Below are 25,655 nucleotides of genomic sequence, written 5' to 3'. Positions count from 1 at the left end.
CCTCCTCGATCAACCCCCTATCGCAACTATGTACATAGACGCCATATTTCTTGCAGACTCCTTCGCCGCGATTTGAGCTCCATTGTACCGACAGTGGAAATGTAGACTGCTCTCGCGTAAATTTTTCACATTTTTACGTGAGACAAGTGCGTGACGTATATATGGGAAACTTCAGTACGAACGCCTTAGCCGATCCACTTGTCGATACGTCACGCCACTTTAAAATGTTATCGTTCATCCTTCCTCGTCTCTCGACGTACCTTTTTCACATACCACCCCCTCGTGCCGAATACACATGTATTCCATTGTTTAGCTCTGGATTGCTTAATAAAATGAAAAATAAAAACGGCAATGCGCCCCCGCGATATACGTGGCATTATTTCAAGCAAACCACTGCATTTCCTAGCAGTTATAGGGCAATGGGAAACTATGCCAGGGTACGAATACGCAATTCGCTCACTTGAATGGGCAAAGTAGCGTAACGTGGCTCGAGACCACTTCCGCCGTACGACCGCAGAAATATGAATGTTATACGTTTGTATCGGCAAAGCGTGCGCACAGAGGTTCGCGATTGATTTTTCTTTTTCTCTCACCAGCACCGTGTACCGTGTTAAATTTCCTTTTACTGCCGATGCACGTACAAGGAGTCGTAGCAATCGAATGCACTTTGAGACCCAGAGACGAACCGGTATGGTATTTCACTTCGTCCTCTCAAGTAATTTCAAACGTAATTATACAGTGGCTGTTGTCAGGCTTTGCTTTGAGCTATGAAACTACATATACATACTGATATTGTTATTATACCGGTAGACGGGTAACGCGAGATTTCAGCAGCGCCGAAATCTATCGGTTCGAATCCAAGGTAAATCAAGACTTGCTTGTTCGCCTATCCACGATGCATCTTGGCGCTGTGGCAACCGGAGGAAGGGCTCAGCCTGTATGGCGTCTACGGCGCATGCGCGAACCTCGATCTCGCACTTGGTTGCTCCCGAGATTTATAACCATAGTTAAGCGAAGGACGCTTCCTCGAAGGAGCATTGTTTGTATCTCGAACGTCGTTTCCCGTCTCGGAGAGGCTCGCGCGCGGCTCCGTACGCTTTTGCATTAAGGCCGCGGGCGTAAAAATGCCTGGATCATTATTAAGGCGTAATGAATAATACCGGAAAGATTCAACCGTATAACAGAACACACGACCTCGCCGTATAATTCTCAGCTGTGGTGTCATTAACTCTGCAGTGCGGGCGCAATGCGCCCGGAGAAGGGGTATGCCACCGGGATGAGGCGAGAGGGAGGGAGACGGACGCCGGATAGAAGAAGCGCTCGAGGAAGGAGGAAAGAGATACGGAATATGTATGTTGGCGTAAAAACCCCATAGAACTGTGGGCAATATAAGGCGAACTGGACACGAGTCCCTGTAGAAGTAAAGATCAAGGGAAATACAGAACAGGATTATATGGTATTAATATATATATATATATACTCGGCGGTTATGACAGTCGACTAAATTATCAGGACCTTTCGGAACAGTTAGGTTCGCCTACCGATCGGCTCCGAGAAGTCAAGAAAACGTAACTGCTTTGGCGAGCAAATATATGCGCGCTCTCGGAGATAACGCGGACAGCGGACTAGGTAGGCAGGTACGTATCTGTAGCCTTTGGTACAGCTGGGTTAACGTGCCGACGCAGACTGGAGTCAAGTTTAGAGGTTAACTCCCGTGTCCATCTACGGGTCCACACGATGGATAATTCAGCGTTATTAATCCGTACGTACTGTGAATGGTTGGAACGGTGACGATGGGTATCGTAGAGAAAATATTTTTTACCTATTAGGCAACCCGCACTTATAATATATACGCTCTTGATGTACGTTGAATTGCGCGCGCGCCTTTATCTACCACGACGAGGACACGAATACGTACGCGAGGTATAGTCGCTTCTGCGACACGTTTCATTTCTAGGTAGCGGTTAATGTCTTTTGTGTGCTTCTGGTATACGAGCGTACGTATATATACCCATATACCATACCTAACCTTACCTACCGGCGAGATGACTCGAATCGTTATATTATTCAGCTAGCCAGGAATTTCCGTCTTCTTGGAGATCTTTAAAATCGCCATTCCGCAGGAGCTCTTAGTACGTACGCGCCCGTTAAAAGGTATAACGATGCTTGGCTGAAAATTACCGCGAGAAAAGCTACTCCTTTCTACCCCGTATCACGTGGGTGGTCTCGACGTTGGCGATCTTACTGTATAGTCCTACCCGGACGTTTTTTTCTTACTCTTCATCCGAGGCCACGTGAACTCGTCCGCGTGTCACAGCGTAACCAGCTATACGTGCGAGTCGGACTGATACGTCATTATTCCGGGCTTAACGGACTCCTTTGAGACGCGTACTCCTTTTTATTATTCCTATACCTTGGTAAGGTAGAGACCATTTTTTAAATGTATTTTTCTTACCGACAGATCGGTCGCAAGTCCCTCCCGTTAGTTTACGGTCAACCTGGTTTACGTGTGGTAAGGGCGATTTCTTTTTCAAAATTATTTGGTCAAATAACTTCGACGCGGTGTAACGGCTCGAGCGACGGATAATTACATCGTCGCTGGAGACGACGCTGGTGTAATTGAGAGGAGGAGCCTGAGAAGGGATAAGAAGTTAAGTGATTTTAATTTTATTCCACTTGGTCGCATTTGATTAGCACTCTCTGACTCTTGTTAGCTCCCCATCCACCCCCGTCCACCCCCGTCCACCCCCATCCGTTGAAGAACCTCGTTCACGTTCTGTGAGGCGGTCCCGAGTACCCTCCTTCGGGAGAGATGGAAATTCTAGGAATTTTCCTCTATCCCCGTAAATCGGAGGTAATGAATCAGAGCCATCCCGTCTTGCGTAGACGCGACAGTGCTTGGTGCCCAGAGTACCCGGTAGTCTGGCGTTAAAGGAAAATCGAAGTACTTACTACTCGTGGAAATATATTGTCATCGGTATTTCCCACGTTCCCAATGGGACTATAAGCACTCTGTATGTATATATATGACGAGTCATCAGTAAAGAACATAATAATCTGGGACCAAGCGAACTGATCACGGACGCTGGAAAGACTCATTTCTATTCGGTAGGAAGAACTCGTGAAGCGAATTGATCCTCGCTGCTTGTTACCTTTGATAAGTATTTATATGAGACTGGGGAAATAAGAGTCATAAGCTTCCGCCTTTGGTATCTTCAAAGGCACCGAGGTAAATTCCACTTTCCGGAGTCTAAGCCTCTTACTCCTAATATCTAATCCCGTGCTTAGGGGTCCGCGACCCTTAACTAAGCCAAGGAAAATCATGTAATTATTACGCTTGAGTTAACTATCGGAGATGGGTCCAAGCCCGACCGTACAACCTCAGCGGTCACTGTGACGTCCCTGCCGTTTGGTACTGTGCACTATGGAGGCTGACGTACTGGTGCACGTTCCGGTATCGGTACGGTACCTGTACGATATCATGTGATACGATATAATATCATGCGATACGGTTACGGGCACTGTGCCGGTTCAGAATAACGGGCTGAAAAGATAATTATTTTGATGGGCCAAGGTTCATCGTGTATAATTGAGAACGTGGCTAAACACTTAAGTGAATTTAATTTCATTTTACCCCCGTCGCGTTTCATTGGACGGTAATGCTCGCGTTACTCATCGAACGGTGCTCGTGGAATCCGTGAGGCTGCCAACCATCATCCGAGGCATAAACATAATTACGAGTACCTTCCGATATTTATCGTAATTGTTAATGACTATATGTATATGTATATATATACTGACAAATAGCAATGCTAACGGTAAGCAAATGGATTCCTGACAGAAAACCAGATCGATAATCTGTTACAAATATGCAATAGCGTACTGGGATTATCTCATGAGTCTCTAATTGCTCCTCTCCGAGGGCGGTGTGACGTATTAAGGAAACGAAAGTAGTCCAATGGGATAGATCGTCGTTCCGGTTTATCCAGTTTGTCTGGTTCACGCGTTATATTGTATACTGTATATATGTATACACGGACCAAGAATAATGTCGAAGCTTCAATTCGTCGCCCCCACGAGCGCGCAATCCGAGCCCGTTTCAATTGCAAATTACTGTAATTGCATTCTACCTTGAGTTTTACCGGCCGTATCGGTCGTCGAGCATCGAAAGTAATGCTGCCCGTAAAGTTATTTTCATTCCGACGTGTGTACCGTTACGAGCCAGGAAACAGCCATAGGAGACACTCGCATCGCGTTGGCTGATCTTCGCACGGAGCTTTCGATTTGGTCGCCGGCTTTAAAAACGAAAGGTTCAATGTACTGTTTCACGGACTTTTTTTCACGCGCGACTGTTAGCTACGCGAAACAACGCCAGTTTATATCTTAGTCTGCTTACGCGACGTGGACTGGCTTTGTGCTCTGGTAGAACGAAATTCACAGGTACTGCTTGCGAATAAGTTTGGCGAACCCTCTGTAGCCGTGTTTTGTATAGGGAGCCCTGCGAGCCGTGTAAACCTACTGAGTGATTTTAACAGTAGACAACATCCCCACGATTTTACGAGCAATTTATCTGAGATACTTGTACGAGGCATATATACCTATTTACTGAGTGTATATATGTGTATATATATATACATATGGCTGTGTCAACGAATATAGCCATTGCTCGTACACGGCAATTGCATACCATACACGAGCGCAACCTATATGTGCGCGGTTTGTGGCTAATTGCAATTTTTCACCTAGTACCGTCACTCGCAAAAGTTTTTGCGAATTTACATCACGCGTTGATGGCAAGACGAAAATTTTACATGTAATATTATTTTCTTACTACAGCATCCTTGATTTTCATCTCTCCGAAGACATCGAAGAGGTCTGTTAGATTCGATGAGAATTAAATGTAATGAGCTGACGTTTAATGGGTCTTTGCCCTAATGAAAAATCTCTCGGAGGTAATTCGTTAAATAATTATTAATTAACGTCCTGACGTCATCAGCCTGCGGTAGGACAGACAGAGGCGCTTGTTTCCAGGACCAGACGATGTTTTATTAAGTTTATAATTTAATCGCGAAGATTCTACGGCGACGTCTAAAAAGCGACCAGGCGCCGTTTTCAAAGTTGGTTCTCGCCGATCAGGAAGCTATTTCTAATGCATTGATGATCGCATACAGGAAGATGGTTAATTCTCCATCCTCTGAAACCCGTCTTTAACGGTGACCGCCGCGCAACTGCTTGGATATATGGTCGGGCTTGGGCATCTTTTTTTCTTTTTCCTTTTTTTCGTTTGTTTTCGTTACGGATAATAAAGAATCGGCAAGCTCGACGCGATCGTGGATATGGAAGGCGAGAACCAGGTTCTAAGTTAACCTCGCGTGTCGATCGTGTCATACTAATTCTAGGAGCAACCACGAGTGTGCATGTTGGCAGCCATTACGGTCCATTTTAGCTCATGGAGAATGCAAAACACTTCCTTAGTTTTACCTCGTGACCGAAGTATTTAGCTGGTGCTTCGCGGTATTCATTAGGGGCGAGCTTTCACGTAATGGCACACTTCGGGATAGCGACAACCAGCTCATCTCAAGGGTGATCCTCATAGGTAGTAGGGTATTGCTATATATATCAGCCTCCTAACCCATCCTGACACACGTGATCGTACATCAAGCATATATCGATCTCCAAACAGACAGGCTGTTTCAATCACTCTCACTATGTACGTATATATATATTATATACATGTATACATAGCAGTGTATTCCTCGTACCGTATGAAATTCTTCTTCCACATACTCATGAGAGCGACTTTAATATGCGACAGACAGTTGACCTCGCCCTTTTCCACGGTTCCCGGGTTATACTCGTTTCATACTATTATCCTAGCACGTATGTATATAGGCAGCGCGCGGTGGCTGCTCCCAGGGAATTTATAATAAGTGCACTATAGAAGGCTGAAGCACACAACACCATACGACACCGTAAAGGTAGCTCGCCGTCATACGCTGTGCCATATACATATATATAGAGTTCCGTTGCCGCCAGTACAGTTTCGTAGAAACGCCGTCAGCTTCAGGTCCGTTTACGGCCGTGAAATAATAACTTAAATTATTTAATAACAAGCAACGACACTTACACGTATGTATTAAGAATCGTAACAGGAGTCCCTTATATCATTACGTATGTTAAACAGCAAAATTGTTAATGACGAACCGTAGGATTGGAAGAGCCGTAAAACCGGCTGTCTGGCAGTCGTTCGCGACGGCCGTAAGATAGATGGCAGCAGGGAAGTCAGATAGGAGAAAATTGCTTAAAGAGATGACACCGACACGGCACGGGGTAGTTGTGACCGAGGTCGATGATGACTGCTGAGACGATGAGGAATTGTATTGGCCGTTGTTGAGCGAGCCCATCGCGAATAGCTGGGGATGTGACGTGTTCTTCAGGTAGTCAACTCCACTCAGCGATGTTGATGGATTTTATATCTTTTGCGGTTCGGACGTTCAACCGACGCTCCCTACCAGGGATATGTCACTCGAGCAACGGTGGCAGCCCTGCTGCACTTTCTGCTATAAACCATCGGCTCTCTCCGCGTGTAATGCGCGCGTCTTCTTCTTCCTCGAGTCGAACTGTAACTTCAGCGCCGCCGTTGCCCTCCGGATTCCCAGGAAGGTATGCTGCCTGGGCAATTGGACGTAGTTACGCATCGAATGATCACCGGACCCTTGTGCAAGCCAAACGGAGAAAACTGGATTCAGTCTGTCTCCTTCCCAGAATGCATTGTCTGCAAAATGCACATGCTGCACCACCTACCGGTAATCCGAACCGTACTAACTTTAGCACCTATTTCCTTGGCTCATGATTATATATGTGACTGGCGCGGCAGGGAATTCTTCCTTGGGGAAAAGAATCCTGGCGGCGTATTCAGGTACTCAGCCGCTAGGTGCACTTTTGCTGAGTCGACCGTAGGTTCTTACCGTTTTCACGAATCCTCGTGGGAAAGTCCTTTTCTATAGGGTATAGGCTTTATGGGATTTTGCTTGATTTCGCTATGACGCTGTTTGGGCTTACAAAGATATTGCCGGCTGGGGCTCGATTAGATTACGGTGAAGTTTTTTAAAGGTCTTGCTGTTTGGCGAGGATGTTATTACTGGCAAATCACTTGTAGGCTAAGTGTTCGGAGATTCGATGGGAAAGTCAACTGTTTAGTTTCCGTGGGATTATATCGAGATTCTTGTTCCCTGGGCTTCCTGATCTCGTGACGCTTCCTTTCGCGAGACTCTCAGGACGCATTAGGTTGTAATCGGGCATTAGATATTCTAGTGGCTAATTATTAATTTTACGGTTATTGCCGTTATGGTCGCCACAGGACTACTATTCTGTCTCATAAAATGTTGACTTATCTATCGGGTTAATTCGGTCGAGTTTATCAATTTTTTTTTAGTAGCATTGCTAACCGTAATATTTATATATATATATACATACGTGTTCAATGAGACGAATTCGAGACGTCCGATCGAGCGTTAACGTGGAATCTTTCGATATTACAAAATTCGATGAAAAAAAACAATATCGAAGTGTTCATTCCCACTTGCCATTTAGTTTCTCAAAGGCAAAAAAGTGGAAAAACCTTTCCACTGATTTCGAAGTAATTTTTCCACGTAATTCATATCTATCTCCTTCTCTCTCTAGCGAACCGGTGCAGGGGTAAACCGATAAAAATAAAATTCCAACTTTACCCTTTATTACGACAGCTGGATATTTCCCTGTGAAGTTTCGAGTTAGAAGTTCCTTTGAAATATCGCGTTGCTTTATCGGCGAAAAGTGCCTTAAGAATTTTCGCAACTCCCGCAAGGACCTCATTTCGTTATATTACTATAGAGTTATTATAATTTTGTTCCTCCTGGATCCTTAATCTCCTGATATTAAACTCATTCCCATGCTAACGGTTAATCTAATGAAGAGTAACGTTTCTGTCTGACAGGTTCTTGAAAATCCGGCTTCAGGGACTCCAGCAGTATCCCACGATTTCATCTTATCGGTAAGTGCGCATACGCCTATAAAGACCTAATCAGCGAGTGATATACTATTATAGATATATGTTTTACGCCCCCTTTTTTCAGCGCAAAAATACTCGTTGACCATAGATAAGAACCGACGCTTTAACGCTACATATATATGTATATATATATACATCACAGTTGTGTTGTGTGTTTCGACATACAGGCATTCCATTGGCTCAAGTTTCACAGACCGATATCCCGTGTTACGATATATCTTCAGAGCAGAATGTCGACGTGTCTTGGCACACGTCACTTAGAGATTTTGCGAAATATAACGAAAGTCGATGTGTCAATGAGAAAAGTCAAAATTTGAAAAATTCAAAGATACAGCAAATGCATAATCGAATTTGTGAAATATAAAAAATGACGAACGAACGAAAAATGGCAATTCGAGTAAATCGATATTTCGGAATGTGTCTAAAAAGAATAAAGATGGAAACGTGTCATCCGAGTGTTTGACTTATGAAGACTGATGGGTATCCAACGTAACAGACTCGGCACTAAGATTCATCTGAACATGTAACTCAACTCTTGTCACCTTCCTAAAGTTACGACTCACCGTGAAATACGATCTACGTTCAAATGGACAATCAAACGACCAGTCAATTAATTGAAATGATACTACTGACAGCAGATAGCAAACTATCGTTCGGGTTGACCAAGCGTATAGTTTACGTCTTTGACGATCCACAGTTAACCGGATCTGAGATATTCGGAAGTTCACGGCTCTCGAACCGGTTCGTCATTCCGATCGGTCACGCAACACCGGTCGCAATTTATTTACTGCATGAGTGATAATCGCGACAATTTCAATCCAACCAGAAACCCATATCCAGCTAGCCAATAAACATCCACCATCCGTTATCTCTACGATTCAACACACAGGTACCCTCCCAAGACGTGGACATTTAATTTTGCCAAAATTTGTAAGTGAAAAAAATCATAGCCAATAAAAATTACACGATACGATTTTCAATTGGAAATGATTAAACTTCAATTTTCGTACAGTGTAAATATACCTTTAGCAAATACGTATACCCCCTATACTCGCGTCTATAGGTATAGCATCCTGCAGACCTACGGCAATACGTAGAATGGTTTACAGTAGCAAATGACCGTACAGACCTACGTGTATAATTCGATAAGTACCACTATACGGTAAGGTGCACGACTGTATTCGTTACTCCGCAAAGATCGGCACGAGGGTTACGGGAATTTGATCTTATATTTGCGACTTGGCCAGTGGTAGATATCTCGAGTGGCAGTGTAACGCGGTAGGATGGTACGTAATTAACGCCTCATGTAGATCCTATCGGTATGAAGGTACGCGGAGGGAATCCGTGACGACCAGTGATGTACGGCCTTGCTGCCGTAATGGAATATTATTATCGGTCAGCATCAACTTGTTGGGGTTGAATTAGTAGTGGAAGGTACATAGTGCAACGGTGCAACGGTGCAACGGTGCAACGGCACGGCTGCACCAGGCAGTATAGACAATGCAACACGAGAAACAAGTACCCGGTGCGCGCGGATCCCTCTGACCGCATGTCATACTTTTTCAAGAATTAATCAGCGACGTCCATTGTCCGTTCGTTTCGATACATTTTTTTACCCGAACCGATGAATTTATGCCGTGTCTCTCTACCCCGTACCGTAAGCTCGATATCATACGCGTACAACTTATCAAGTTACGTACCTCAGGGTTCCGCGAGGTAATTAATCTTGTTACCTGAAAATTATTTTCTGATTATACACTTTATGCTTCGTTACGTGTTTACGTACCGTGTTTACCTATAAGGTACACCACCCTGCTACTTGTAGACCCGACGAAATATTATAATACGCTCGGATGAGCTTGTTGACGATAAATTAATGATAGTCTGGGACGTCCAGCTGAGCGCAAGACAATATAACGGCCCCTTGAGGTAGTGCTTAGAAGACGAGCTTGCTGATAGGGTAAAAGCAGAGGATGAAGTAGAAAGCTACGGCACGTTTCTCATTAGAAGTTTCGCGCGACTTTCAGAATGGGTCGTAAGAGGAAAAGTGATGCTTAAGAGCGGAGGAAGTTGCGATATTTCTTTTTTTGGAAAAAAATTTTTTTTTTTAATTTTCACCACGCGCACTCAAACGCGTTTCTAACCCATATACCTAGGTTAAGTCTGCATCGGAGAAACGGTCGACGCGTTGCCCATTGGAGTATTTACCGTTAAGTGAAGAGTCTCGTTTTGATGCATGTATAAAATGTTTCCCTCTCCTATATACATACGTATAAAGCTCATCTCGGATATTCCAGTGGGGCTGTATAAGTCGAGTAACGCCAAGGGGACGGCTCTCGTCTCCCTACGAAAGTCTAGGAGGAGTAGGTATACCTTACACGTGGGAACTAGACTTTCCCCCAGTTCTCTTAGAAAGTCGAAATCGAGTCGTGATCGCGTAGTTTATGCGAGGACACTTTTCGAAAAATATTGCCGCTTTCATGAGCTGCCGCAAGCATAAAATCAACATATTCCATGAGCAGAGGTTGTTTACCGGGTAGTCTAGAATTCTTTATTCTCGAAAGGACGTGGCTGGGATTTCCTTTTCATTGAGAGCCCATCGAAACCCCATGATAGTCCGGAATTGACGTTATATACGTACAGACTGGCGCTGAAGGGACACGCGAGAGAGTCTCGTGATATTTTCTTGTTTTTCTTCCTGAAAGCCAACCACCGTTCTTACTTATTATCCTATTCTATTCATATGCGATCTCGAGGAGTAGGAGCTATCGGTGTATACGGTTTTGCAGTCTTACAGTCCTACACGCGTGGTATACAGGCGATGCTGTTCCATTTAAAGTACTCCCCCTCGGCATAGCTCCTGCTAATTATATTCTTAACAATTGCAATGTAATCAGCTTGTGTATTAGCTAAGCTGGAAAAACTCATGGTTTTCCTTCAAACGGCTACACGCATATCCGCCGGAAGTAACGTTTCTTTGGCTCTGTTTATATACCCATCCGAGGCAGACTTAACTTCAGCATATATATATGTTACGTTTATATCCCAGCTATTACTCATTCTCACCATTTCTCTTTCTCTCTCATTCGTAACAGAGTTGCTTATGGCCGAGTATGCAATAAACCTGCACTTTCTATATTACATCCGTCTAGCTATGAGCTCACCCTCTCGTCTCGTGCTGAGATGCATATATATATACACGTAATTCTATGGGAATTGTAGCGTATTGAAACTATATACAGGTAGTTACGTATATGTATAGCATATTGTATATAAGTAAATTACTAAGCGAACCGTGAAACTGTTGGTCGAATATTCTTGCTAAGGCCTGGAAATTATTGTATCATTTCATTTTCAAATGTAAACCAGATTGACACCTGCTCGCGCAATTCCCCAAAACTTTGATGTTTGCTCAGTACCACAACGATACGTAATGATCCGTGGCAATGGTGCATACAGTGACAAGAATCATTTAACTGACCCGGCAGCCAATTAAGGTTCGTCCCTAGGTAATTCAGGGAAGTTATCTCGATTTACAGGAGAGTCTTTAACAGCGGCTTCGATCAGAATTACAAGTAAACGAGAGACTTCATCCTTCGTTGCTCGGAGGACAATGCTGGGTCTGGTGTTTTTTTCTTTCTTTTTTTTTGTCAACGACTTGTGATCACCGTCAAAGCGCGAACGAATCGAGCCACTGTGAGTCTATTAATTGGCTTTTGATAGTAGTTAGTTAGAGTTCGTGGAAGAGGCGTGTGTGTCGGTAAAGTGGAAGAGCTCACGTAGTCGCGCAACAAAGTGACTTTTCTCAGACGCGTGGAGTGACTTTCACGAATTTACGTAATTCACGCAAAAATAATTGTCAGAAACGCCTGAGTCCTTGAAATCACAAAATGAAGTGGTCTCATACAGGGTTGGATTATTTTTAGAGAGACATTAGTCTGGGAGAAGAAGAATATTAGGGACATCAACGACTCCCATAAATGTGAATATGGTGTAGATCAAATAATGGCAAATCTTCTTTGTTTCGATTCATTATTTTATCAATGGTGTCCTGCACGCTCAGGACAGATCAGTCGGTTTAGTCGGTAAGTAAAAAGGGTGCAGGACGCAGACTCAAAATGACGTACGGAGATACAATGGCGTACCGTCAGAATTGTTCATTGTAAACTTGGCTATGAGCTTCGAGATGGAAAGGGGGTAGAGGGGGAGGCAAGCAAGAGCAAGGACGCACAGGAATGCCGTTGCGGTTGGTACCGAGTGTCGTACTAAGATGGAACGAAGCTAAGAGTAAGGAGGGAACGAGCGAATGAGTGAGCGAGTGACCAAGTCCAGTTCAGTCAATGCGACGCAAACTTTCTTCACGTAAGACCGTCGACAAAGGGACAGGAGATTAATCCAAGGACTGGAAAGTCTGAAAGAAAGGGGAGCCATGGGTAAACGAGTGGTCCCAGCTATTGATGGTGACGTAGTATAAAGAAGAAGCAGGAAGGAAGGGTAAAGGAGAAGAGAGGAGGGTACGTATCCTTACCCTTGATGTCTGGTCCAGTCAGACAGAGAGAGAGAGAGAGAGAGAGAGAGAGAGAGAGAGAGAGAGAGAGAGAGAGAGAGAGAGAGAGGGATGTGAATGGATGAGAAAATAAAAGGAGAGACCACTGTCCGTCCATCGGGATACGGTACCAGGATCCCAGATCGTTGGCTCAATTCATTTTAAATCCAGGAAGAAGCTTTTTATCTGATCCCTCAGAAGCAAAGAATTCCTTCCGACACCAACCGCGTGCTTGGCGTCCTTGATCAGGTTAGGGTCAGGCCGATTCGGGTTGCCGGTAGCTCAGATCCTCATAAGCGACTCGGTGTCTTTGCTGACCATTGGCGAGATTAATCTAGATCAGATGTATAAGACACGAGACGAGAGAGGAAGAGGATCAGCTCGGGTAGGAAGGATGGCTCCGTAGGAACTGGTCGGAACCGTATACACGATGCTGGGCTCTCAGGTGGAATAGGCAGGAAGGCGGGGAGGAAGGCAGCCAGTCAGGCCAGCAGGCAGGCCCTCGCATTCCTTCACGCTTATTGGTTTCATCAGATTGCTTTGCTTCTATTAGGTGTCTATACAGATACCACGTTCCTTCGGCACGTTCTCTAATACCCCCAAGGAACACCAAACAAATGAAATAGCTAGCTGTGCCACAACGCCGTTCGATAGCCGCACAATATGGCGAGGAGTCACACCCATACACACTCGGCTGCTATCCTGCGGATCTCCCGTGTCCCGGCCGCCATCCCACTGTCCACGGAGCGACCTATTTGCGAATCCGGAAAAAAAAAAAGAACTCACTGACCCGTAATATCATGCCAATATTTACTCGGGCTGTGAAAGAGAAGAAGCGCGAAATGAGAAAATACAAGAGGATCTCGAAAGTTATTATGGCCAAGGAAAATAAGACTGTCGGACTGTCCGATCTTTGGCTCCCCGATATCCGATAATTCTTCGTGTGTTAAATTGACACGGAATGGAACTGTATCTCGAGCGCGTCGAAGGGCTACGCGAAAATTCAAAGACTCCAACCAAGTATACGGCTCCTACGCGATAGCCAAGAAGTATCGGCTATACAATGGAACTACGTACGGTACACACTACACGGCATCGTATACTATACTGGACGGCCCGAGACATTTCCTCCTGTTATTGATCACCGTTCATCCCACCGCCTCGAGTAAAACGTCCATTGTATCCTGGTCAAGCTGCCGGAATATTACTGAACGACTACGCGTTTACCACGTCGTACAGATCATTGTCGTACGGGGATAATAATTGCGAGCAGCTAACCATGGACGCTGAGTAGAAAACCACGTGTGGAACTGCCGTCCAGTCCATTTCGGCCTGTAATGCTCGCAATAACGCGAACTCCGTATTGTTCATCGACCAGGTACCCACCTACCTATATACCTATATAAATACAATGCCAAGTATATACGTACAGTCCATGTACTCTGTACCGTATATTATGTTTTTCCATCTCCCTCTCTTACACGTAACATCAGCAATTTCTAACGCTCGCTCGAGAGTCCTTTATCCGTCGCTACGGAGAAAGGAAACGTAAGAGGAAGAAGTACGGAGCGCGGAGGAACAGGCGAAAAATGGGGTATAACGAAAGGATCGAGCTTATCCGCGAATGCATTGCCGGGCGTTTCGACGTGAGCCGCATAACGAGTGCTCATTCGGCTCGTCAAGCACGCCGTGCACAATGCCCGTGGAAGTACAGTAGCAAAAATAGTCTCCCCTCGGCCAATGCGAGACGTCCTACCTGAATTCGTGACTTACGGTAAAATCCCTCGCAGAGTACGCCGGATGCCACGTGAGCGAGTGGCGACTGTACTCGATGCTAAGCGAACTAACGGTAACCTGCAAATGTACAGGAGACGAACTCATTCGATGACCCCGTGCTCTATCTTGTTAACTTCGCATTAGCCAGATATACGACAGGTTTAAACGGACCAGAAGTATAACGTTACTCTTACTGGTATTGGGTAAAAGGTTAGACCTTACCGTCGAGGCGAGTTGTGGGAAAGTATCGGGTTCGATTATCGAAACTGGACTTGTAGTCCTAAAGTAGAATTTTGTCTTTGTTACAAGGAAATAGCTGGATTACGTATAACCAATACGGAACTCGGGGATGGATAAAGGTTAGGGGTTTTATGAGAAAATAAAAAAGGGGGATCGAATGGATATTCTGGCGGTGATCGTTGGAGAAGAATTTTTTTTTTCTTTTTTTTTTTTTTCGTATTTTCACTGACCCGAAGAAAATATCGAAACCTATATCGTTAATCAGGCACGAATTTTCTGTGGTTGCACCGGTAGAGTTTTGGGCAAGTGCCAATCTTCGTCGGATGCTGCATCTCCTGGCCAAGAGATTTTACCATGTGTGTATGGATGTATGGGGGTCGCCCGTGAATGTATAGTATGTATTGGTAACGTCTGTCGATTCTTCGCTTTATTTATTTCCTTTGGAAGCGCCGCAGAAATATCCTTTTGGTACACGCGGCTCATGCCGCCTCGCTGGAAACTGGAATCCGCCGTGGTTGCTGCTCAAAGTAACACGATCGCGATTTTCTTCTTTCGATTAGCGAATTGCGCGAGCCAGTGTATCGCTGTTGGTGTATCGCAAACATTGCCTAAGGGAGAAAAGTGAGCCACGTTACAATCAGCCCTCAATCTCCCACTGCCTCTCTTCCTTGTATTTTTTACTTTTTCTCTCTCTGTTATTTATCTCTTTCTTTATATACATATATATGCTTCGTCAGAGCTCCCACTCCTCATATACTAATAGTGTACTCTACAAACGATACGTCATGTCTGTTCCCGACGACGAGAATTCCTGAGACGCTGAAACATAACAGTCCTTCCTTATATCGGGCCGTGTTATTTCATTCGATTCTTATTTACTTTTCGTCCCTTCGGTGCGTCTCATTTTTCCGCAATCTACTCGAGCCCAAGCGTTTTTCAAGAGGTCCATCACTTGACTATCTAACCTCGTTCAGAAACTTCTTCGCACTTTTGTACTTCAGGAACCCATTTACGGGAGTCTCGTCTTGCCTGATAATAAAAGAAACCGGGTCGAAAGCGAGAGTTTGCCATTTTCTCGAAGTTAACCGATGGAATTTTGCAAGCATTTATTTCCACTTAGAAATTTCTATATGACTACTGCCAATAGGATAGACGTGGGTAAGACGTTTGTTATATGAAAAAAAAATGCATCCATTATTTCGTAAATAAATATAGAACCTTGGAGCTGGTTATGATCGGTCTTGTATGGCGAGATAATTGAAGCTCGGAATTTTGCCGAAAAAAGGAAAGCTCTTCTTGTGGAAAATTAATTATTAAAAGCTAGCAGTCTCCATGCGTATATTTATATACAGTATTAGAACGCTTGGGATGCGGTTGACGGGCGTCAAGATTAATAACAGTAATGATTAAGTTTCAGTAAGCATAAAGGAAAACAAATACGTGCACATATGCACCCGTGCAATTGAAAGTCTTTGCCTCATGCTTGAAATATTTCAACTGGCAGTAGCAAAGTAGGCGTCGCACGTGTTATTCCTATACTCGCGTAAACCAAATCGCCGAAATTAGTATCCGTCAAATGGAGTCGCGCACGTTAAAATACATTCAGCATTCAGCTGCTGTACTAGCTGCTGTCAAAAGTTAGGAAATAGCGAGTAATATAATTTACTATTTAGAAACGCCATTCGATAAGTCTAGTAGGTATTCCATGTTCGACTTCTATATATATACGTATTTGTTTAGTACGCGTATTTACATGCGCATACCTATCGTGCCAATGTAAAGCAATTCTCTCGCCAAAAGGCAAATAGTATAAACTTTTTATAGGAGTAGCAAATTATATATGTACATATATATATATACACACACATCAATTCGAATAAGGTATAGCTGCCGCGTGTGAAAATTGCACAATAACAATAATCCTGGCATTGCTCCATACAGCATCCCTCCGTACAGCTTTTATCGCTCATTACGTATCTTGCAGATACATCCACGAGCCGTGAAACATCGGTAGCCGTAATAAATGTTTATCCTCTTTATCCTCCAGCAACAGCATAAATTATAGTTTATGTCACGAGATTCGATTTCACGAAGTTTCTCGCAGCAATTGAAAGTTCCACAGTTTGTAATACAGTAATTCGCGAATTACCCGTTTTCGCGCACTGGTCGCCCCGAGCTAAATATTTACCGAAGAGACGTGGGGCCAACTAGCAATACGTTTCTCGTTAAAATTAATACTGGTCCAGCGGGAGAAAATGCCTCGGCAGTATTCGAACAACGAGATTCGTCTCAGCTCGTGGCAATATGTAAAATAAAGGGATTGAAATTAGGGGAGAATCGTAATAATAATAACAACAAAACAGCATCTGTTACAACATACAGATGGATTATGTCAACGTAGGATTAACTTACGTGAAACAGAGTGGGATCGAGGAGGATTTGCCATTTTTGAAATAATATAGACCGGTCGCCCGTGCGGGCCTCGCGTTAAACGTAATCCATTTTGAGTCTGAAATATAACACATAAATTCTAGCCTATATCGGGCCGCTCAAAATTTAATGCATCGATAAATTAGCATGCTAACGAGGGGAGTACCGGTGTCCGCTTTTCCCGCGATGCTAATCAAGCAAAATATTGTGGCAGGAGCCGCAGGCTCCCTCAACAGGCGTGAGGCTCTTGACCCTGTATTCTCTGCTTCTATAATAGTATATATACTATGTATGTATATATATATATACACGCATATATATATACATAGTAATAGTGCACCTGAAAATACTACAGCTTTCTAACCACTAGGGATATTCTAGAGATACTTGAGCAAGACTATTAAAGTCTCTAGGGATCTTATATGCACATGATGTATATCTTTTCGCGTAACTAAACATGAAGAGAATAGAAGAAGTAACGAACAAGAAAGGGAGTAAGGGATATATATATAAATAGATTGGATTGTATATTAAAATTCTCATGGTTAAAAGTTCGGGAAAAACTTTCTGATGCATGAGACAGAAACCATCGGTGGTTTGCATTCATCCTATGACCGGGGCGGTCCATAGGTTCGTGACCTGCCCCCGCTTAGAATCTACTTGAACGTCTAGCTTCACCCGTGACTCGGACATGGAGTCCACTATTCCTGAATCCTGATCAGCCATGATCCCACTAGTTAGATATCCTGCATGTGTACCCAATTGAATTCCGCCCCCGAGAACCACAAGTTTCCGGTATCCCTTATCCCCACAGTCTAGTACCACACCATAGACTTCCGTGAACTTGTCCCTCGCCAGCCTATCCCTATCAATGACGTCGGACGAACACGGGGATCGCTCTACTCTACTGATTCTTGTCTATGGGCTACCTATGAATAGAGAGAGAGAGGGAAACAACCGATCGGGTCGGGCGGGGGGGGAGAGGAGAGAGACGAGAGGACTCGATGCCTGGGACATTTCCAAACTTGGCCGATTTCGAGGACTTCATAGTACATACGGTCCAGCGAATGTCTATCCTACTGGCTCTTCGTTAACAGCCTCCCTTCTCTCGGTCCACTTGTCAACCATCAACCTTCAACCCTTTGGCTATAGATGCATGGCTTTCTTGGAAACTTTGACTTTTGTCTCGTGCTACCTTAATCGCTAGTTGTATACCTATATAGTTACTTCGATTAACTTCAGCACTGTTTTTGGTACGAAAAAAAGAATTTGCGACTCGTACTATATATGGGTTTGCGAAAATTGAGGCTTATTATTATTGTTTTTTGCACGATTCGCGTGATTAGTATCTGTCGTACTTGGTGGTGTAAAATCAATATTTTACTCGACTGTGAAAATATTACCTTTGATCCTAGCTGGGCTTCCGGTGGGTAGCAACGTTGCAAATTTATCTTACGTCAGGATGCGTTGCCATTTGATATATGGCACATAAACGTCACGACTAACGTAACGTATGCTTTGTAACGTGATTTCAATCGTGCGAAAATATTCGTATGTGTATAATATCGTTAGAAGGTCTCACACGACTTGTATTTTTTTTTCATCTGGTATAGTTACTTTATTGTTGTATTCCTGACACTTGTCACGGAAGACATTCTGTCTCAGGGGATATATTGAGACAGTATTGGATTTTCATAGTCACTCGTTACCCTTTCTTTATGTTATATGTACATACCGAATTATGAAAATCGTCCTTATGTACCAGTAACGTTGATTTCCAGTGAATAAAATTTTACGTAACGTCAGTGCATACTTATCTGACGTGGAAGAATAAAAAGAAGCAGCAGCCACTCGCCGGATGAAAACTTACCTGTAACAAAAATAATGCAGCATTTTATTTCCCGAACGAACCGGATGGGAAAAGTGGGAAAGTGGCGATAGGTGCTTTGGCAAAAGGGGGACAGGGTGAAGGGTAAAAGGATAGTCTTTGAATTTTTATCATCGAGAAGCCGTATTCGAAAGAAGTTTTAGGTTATTTTTCGAAACTTCTATGTAGAGTAGTGAAGTCAGTAAGGGATGAGGAATCATTCTGATACAAATTAATACCGAGTTCGCTGTTTTAGTAAATGTAATCTATAACGGATGAGATTTTTAATTTTTGATTTTTTAAACTCGCGGATGAAATACTGGGTGGAGCCCTCGGGCACTTTGAAAACTATACTCCCTTAAGGCGCTCGTGAAATGATAAAGGAGATAAGGGCGTGCATAGGTTTACTTTTTTTTTTTCTTTTGAAATTATTAACAGCATTTAGGGGATGAAAATGGAGGCTGGAAAATGTGCTTTATAGTCGATGTATTTGATCTAGTCGGTCGGCAATAAAAACTCTTTCAAATTTTCTGAAAACGTAAACGAAACATTTTCCGAGTAATACTGCAAATAGTGACCTGGCCGGGTTAAATGAAGTGGCGGTGGGATGGGCCGGGAGTATGGCAAATAAAAAGCATCGGATGCGAGAAGACTGAAGCTCGTGTTTGTCGATGTCAAATCAACACAAATTGAAATCAGCGTTGGATTGCGAAAAATCGACTTATTCATACGGCGCCCGAACGGTTGCGTACACATTCGCGATTAGGTTGTTTATTGATAAGAGGGTTGTGTAAATAGGAATAAATATCGCTAATGAAAATTTGGGCCATAACCGAATATCATAAAATCTGGGTGACGAAATGTTGTGTGCATAATGCAAATACACTTCGTATAAAATATAATACAAAAAATAAATATATAATAAAATATATAGATATACAGTGCTGGGAGGAATTATCGATCTTCGTGGAAGCGGAAGCTCGCGCCAAACTCTAACCAGACTTTTGCATGGTCATGCTGTGCCAATTCCTGAAATTCAGTAGATCGGATCAGATCGACCTTTCAGGATCCCCTCGTCCTCCTAGGACTTTCCCGGAGAAGAGCCAAGTCAATTAACTAGTGAAAACTAGTAAATTCCTTATCTCCTTGCCTACGATTTAACGCATGGCTGAATAACTTAACGAGCAAAAAATATCGTTGAGAATTTCCAAAATTGCTTTAAATTTAATATAACGTCTTTTTGTACCAATATAATAATGATAAACGTACGCGCACCTAGTACAAGCGTAACGAACGTTAATCGATAGGTATTGACTGATTATCGCAAGAGCTTAATGAGTTTCGAGGACGTTAAATAAATAACCAAAAGCGATTTGCATAGTGTAAATTGTTTGTAGCGTATTGAGGTAGATCGAGGAATTCGGGACGATGTGGGTCCAGTACTCAGCATCCAACATCATGCCGCATCCGAAGCGTCGAATATAAGAGCAACTAGTACCGTCTATACGTGCTGCTCTCCAGCTCGTGGGATCACGACGTGATCTGTTACTCCCGACTCTCTCACAGTTCAGGTTCTTTTTACGATTTCTAATCTGGCTGGCATAATGTCCCCAGTAATTAATACAAGCTGCAATCCCGGCGTATTCCGGTTTTGCAGAGGACAAGATATTAGTTGCAGTAGTTGCGCCCGGTCGTGGCACCGAGATAGGATCAGCATTGGGGTGCACAGCAGCTCTCCGTTTCCTGTTCCAGTTAATGGAAATTCAGAATGCACAATTCCTTAATCTGAGTAATTTTAACGTTCAGATAGGCTGACACGGTTGACGTAATTCCGCAGGCGGTTACGTAACAGCAAGACGTGCGCGGTTGGTCGACCGCGTAAAACAAAGCCCGTTGCATGAATACCGACGCGGAATATTCGCACTGGATATGCCGGAGGCTTTTATGCGCCTTTTTCATGGGAAAATATTTCCCTGGAGGAAAGGACGGCTGCTAACCGACGTCGGCGTCTCGACGCCTCGACGTCGCGGAGGCACGCGAGACTCGCGTAAGGTCTTAAGGTGGTTTATAAAATAAATTTTCATACCCGGTTTCCTTATAAAAGTCGATATGCTATCTTGAACCTTTGGTCCAGATGGATGCTGCGCAAAAACAATATATCTCCAACTGAGATCTTGTAACGTTTGTTTTTGCTCAAACCCTTTTCGGTCATATGAACCTCTCTCGAGCAGACGTACATTTATCAAGAGGAACTGAGGATGACCATTAGACAGTAGGAATCATTAAGCGACAAAGGGACGTATCTCTGATGATCAAGTAATCATTTCCTATTCACTGACTTTAACCACGATGATCTTAAAGCAACAAACCAAACCTCAACCAAAATAAATACTGATCTGTATACTAAATTTTAAAAAATTTCCAACATTTTTCCCCAAAAATCGTCATACGTACTATTTTTCTTATCAAAGTGCAAAAGCATCCCAAGCCACTTTCTTAGCTATCCTCAAGGTACGAAGGAATATTCGCTGCGAGAATTTCTTGAAATTTTTTTTCCTATCACGCCCCTGATAAAACCGACATCCGGGAGACGTTAACAATCTATACAGTAATGAAAGCTTTGGCTTTCAGACAATACAGTTTCACCTGTCGTACACGTCACCCTACCTGATTACGATCGACTACCTAAACCAACCCACCTAGATAAATCCACGTTACACATCAGGGCGGAACTTCGCGTCTACACTCTTTCGCGTCTACTATCTCGTTCGTGGATTCTACAAAGTCCAGCACTATTCCCGGGTGTATCTGGAGCCATGATCAGTGGCGTATAGAGCTCTGGGTTAGCGGTACGAATAGAGCGGTAAGAAGGTAAGTTGGCAAGACGTAGTGGGGATAAGTATGAAAAAAAAAAGAAAAAAAAAGAAAAAAAAACCAATGGCAAAATAGCATCGCTGTTATGGCTGCAGCACGAACTGTCACCGTTTCCGCGTGTTTCATACTCCCCGCGTTCCACAACTCCTGTATCTTTACTGGCGATGCCACAACAATCCTCCGCCCACTAACTTCTTCACCTCTCTCGCTCTCCGTATTTCTATGACGAACAATTCAGCATACTTGCACGAATACGCTGGAAGCGTGTCCCATTGATCTCCGGCTACGGGCGCCTGGCGATGGCTTTATGACGGGAAGCGTTAGCGTCGCCTCGAGAATCGAGAATAATGCGTGAGCGAATAAGAGACACGGACGGATGAGAAGAGTCGGGTATGAAACGTGCGTATGGATGCTGTACTTAATCTCCAAGACAAATGTCCTCCGTGCGTAACGGAATTCCCTTGACTCGATTTATATTTACCTCCTTTTACAAATTTATCCCACATTGACTATACAGATATAGGTTAGTTCTCGGAGCAAGTCTGGGCTATCTTCTCCCTATGTCACTTGGACCTATAAGGGATGATGCTGCTCCGCCTCCGGTCCATGTCTTCCTGGGAATGATTTCTCTCAAGTGCAATTGTCACCCTAAGAAATAAGGTAGGGTGTCCCTATATGGACTCTTCTGCCAAGCACTCTTCTAATACACCTACCTCCGCTCCCACTGGGACTCGAAGAGATTTTATCTGGCCCTTTGCACCCTTGCCCCCCGATATCTTAGGAAACGCGTTGGGTGACGCCCGGACCGTCAGTTCAGTTTATTTGTGGCTGGCTGTCGCAGGGTTCCCCACTAAAGTGCAAGTCGCCACGTAGTCGGAATATTGGATGGACGTCGAGAAATAGGTATAGCGGTATTCCGTATATACTTTGCAGAAAGAAAAGGCGAGTAAGAGAGGACGGTAAGGAAGGTATCTGCTATAAGGTAATATACTATATATATCCCGTTCCAATATCGAAAGACGAAATAATGCTCGGCTACAAGACAACCGCATTACCCTGTCCTGTTGGTTAGCCACGACATGGATGTACAATGAATGCTAATATAAAAAGTGAACGCCAAGTAAGAGGAGAGACCGTTCCTCCGGGGCTGAGTGAAATTAATAAATAAAATATGAGGAGGATTGGAGCACTTCGTAATCCAAGTGCTCCCGTTACGGGCCGGACCATCTCAGCGGAGTAACAGGAATCGGTCCCGCAGCGAGATCTTCATCGGAAACAACTGAGATACTATCCCGTATAGATTCGTCATAATTCTATACAGTTTTCTGTCGTTCAATTATTATCCGTCCCTCGGGAGAGAAATGTCTTCGTAATCGGATTCGGTATACGAGGGGCATACGAATGAACGTAGCTTTAATATCGGTAGTAGTCACTTCGTTTCATACCTTATCGATAAGATACTCCTTTATCCTCGTACGTGCTACGCTGGTATATTGTTACTTCAAAGAGTACAGGCATTACGTGAAATAATAAGATTGACCGTATCCTATTGTATTTAAAGGTAGAAAAAAAAAGTGCATCGCAAATATAATTGTCAAGGGAAATTCGCAGACGGACATAAACCCGGGTGATACGGCTAGACGCCGTCAGGAGCTCAGGGGACTCCGTCAAGACCAGCCGGTTCGCGGGAGGCGGTGAAACAATAAATCCTACAACGGTATCTAAAGCGGCTGGAATTAAATTGTTGTCTCTGGAGGATTAACCCGTTTCTCGACATTAAACGTCTTGGCTAAGACAGCATGTATATATTCGTTTCACCTGCATCCCCCTCAGTCTCCGTCCTTGTCCCTCTTGCTCCTTTCCACTTTATTCACTTCGTTCGTCTTTCTCCAGCTTTCCACGCCTCCGCATCATCCACGCGACGAAATATTGCGGCAATATCGTTACGTGATAAACACGCGGGTAAATTTAGTCGTAAAGCCAAGCGCCGGATCGACTTCACAGGCGACGAGTCGCCGCAGTCGCCGAGCTCTCGGCTACCGCACAAGATGAATCATTGGAAATGCAACGTGCGGTAAGATCTCAATGCACTTGTGGTAGATAACTACCAGTGGCTTCACAGAGTTCAAGACACACGCACGGATTGGCTGAACGATGTGCGCCCAGGGCCGTACAGTTCCTAGGCTGCTTCCTAACGAGGGTGATCGGCCATCGGGAACGTTTCCTCACCGGAGATCCGAGCTAAGAGAGGAACGAGAGAGGGGGAGGAAAAAAGAAAAGGAGAAAAAAAAGATATAAAGATATAGCCAAGAGAAACGGACCTATCGGATGCCTTCGGTACTGAAAGAAGGGAGCCTGACGATCTCCTGACCTTTCCTACCAAGAGCCCATGCACCGAGTGGATCGGTAAGCGCTCTTGGACGATCGATCCTTATTCGAAGAAAATAAAGAGTAGCTTTACATTCGTATCGGGAAGAAGTATCGCGCCGTGGGCCACGGCTCTCTTGATTATCATGGTACGACTGGAGAACGCGTAGCTCTTTGAAAAGCGAAGCTGATGCGCGCTCCTATGCATATAATAAACGTCTGTAACAACGCGAGGAGAGCCCAAGGGAGGAAATATGATATCTTGGTGAAGATCGTTAAAATTTCTTTTTCAAGACAAATAATAAATCTGGAACGGAATACGAAATTGTAAATGAAAAAAAAATTTGTAATTTTTTTTAAATTCCTATCGTATCAAAAATCGATGACGAGCGATCAGGCACGTGGCTGCTGTCGATAACGACGCCGGGCGTCGCGCGAATCTTGTTCGAGATTGAGGATTTCCAAGAGAAGTTTAAAGGGGCAAAGGAGCAAGGGGGCTAGTCGGTAAGAGAAAAAGGGGTAAAAGTGTTCTCTTTATAATGGAGAGGAAAGATGCTGCTCGACAAGTAGAAAAAGCAAGATATATGTATATATATATATATATATATATATAAATATAGGATTGAGAAGAAACGGATGAGGGATGAGGTTAAAGAAGAGAATGGCGGAGACGCAAAGCAGGTTTATAGAAGGGATTTAGATGCGAATGGTTCGAGGCATTGTTCGATATAAGACACGACTTCATTAGGCATTCAAGTAATGTTCAAACATTGTACATTGAATTGTACTTGCCCCGTTGCGGCGGCGCAGTGCCGGCTACGTTGCGGCATACAATGAGAGAATATCGTACTGGAACTCGTGATGCTGCAATATCGAATAATGTATAACTATATCACGTATAGTTGGGTGGAAGAGAAATAAGGGAGGGGGTATTTCGTGGTGTAGTAAGGCATAGTGTCGGATGAGATAACCCGATATATCTAGATGACTGCGCGCTCGGAATACATCACCATATAAGTAAAACCCTGGCCCTGAGATCGGAGCTGTCTTGATTCATGGCAGCCGTGCTTGGCGTCGCCTGCCGCTTGATATCCTACTATTTTATGTCTTTAGCGATATCAGCGCTGAATCATTCTCCAAATAATTATTCCTTTTCTCTATCATTGTTATATACGTACACCCTGACTGTCCGTGGTACCTTTACAGTGCATTCAGTTATGGCTATATGCACCGTGTAGTTATTATCCACCCACCCCGTCGGTAATGTCGTGAACTTCTTTTTTCCTTCTACCTCCACTTTTTCTTCTTTCTCAAACTCACGCAAACTGTTCCAACGGTCAATCCTGTGACGTAGAGGTCACTGACGTAGCCATCCTTGTAAAGTCGATCAGAGGGTGGAAAAAGGGTGGCGATAAGATATGTTCATTATTGAATTTCTAAGACTTTGAAAAGAAGCCTTAACGTCGGTTCGACGTGCCTGTGGCATTCGGGTAAGGAATTAATAT

The 25,655-nt window shown here is 43.9% G+C and overlaps 2 protein-coding genes across 2 annotated transcripts in view; one reads left to right on the top strand and one right to left on the bottom strand.

Annotated features, from left to right (window-relative positions):
* LOC107272898 (autophagy-related protein 16-1) overlaps positions 1 to 25,655 on the bottom strand; it is a 212,623-nt gene that overhangs the window by 35,845 nt on the left and 151,123 nt on the right. The gene's annotated exons all lie outside the window — the stretch shown is intronic.
* Positions 1 to 25,655, top strand: part of LOC107272897 — a 101,586-nt gene that overhangs the window by 16,325 nt on the left and 59,606 nt on the right. The window contains exon 2 of the mRNA XM_015750533.2: positions 7,976 to 8,032. The gene's annotated coding sequence lies outside the window, so the exon portion shown is untranslated. The remainder of the gene's footprint in view (positions 1 to 7,975; positions 8,033 to 25,655) is intronic.

The sequence above is a fragment of the Cephus cinctus genome, unplaced genomic scaffold, assembly GCF_000341935.2.
Source record: "Cephus cinctus unplaced genomic scaffold, Ccin1 Ccin1_scaffold1310, whole genome shotgun sequence".
Taxonomy (NCBI): Eukaryota; Metazoa; Arthropoda; class Insecta; order Hymenoptera; family Cephidae; genus Cephus; species Cephus cinctus.
This window is presented reverse-complemented; position numbering and strand designations above follow the sequence as displayed.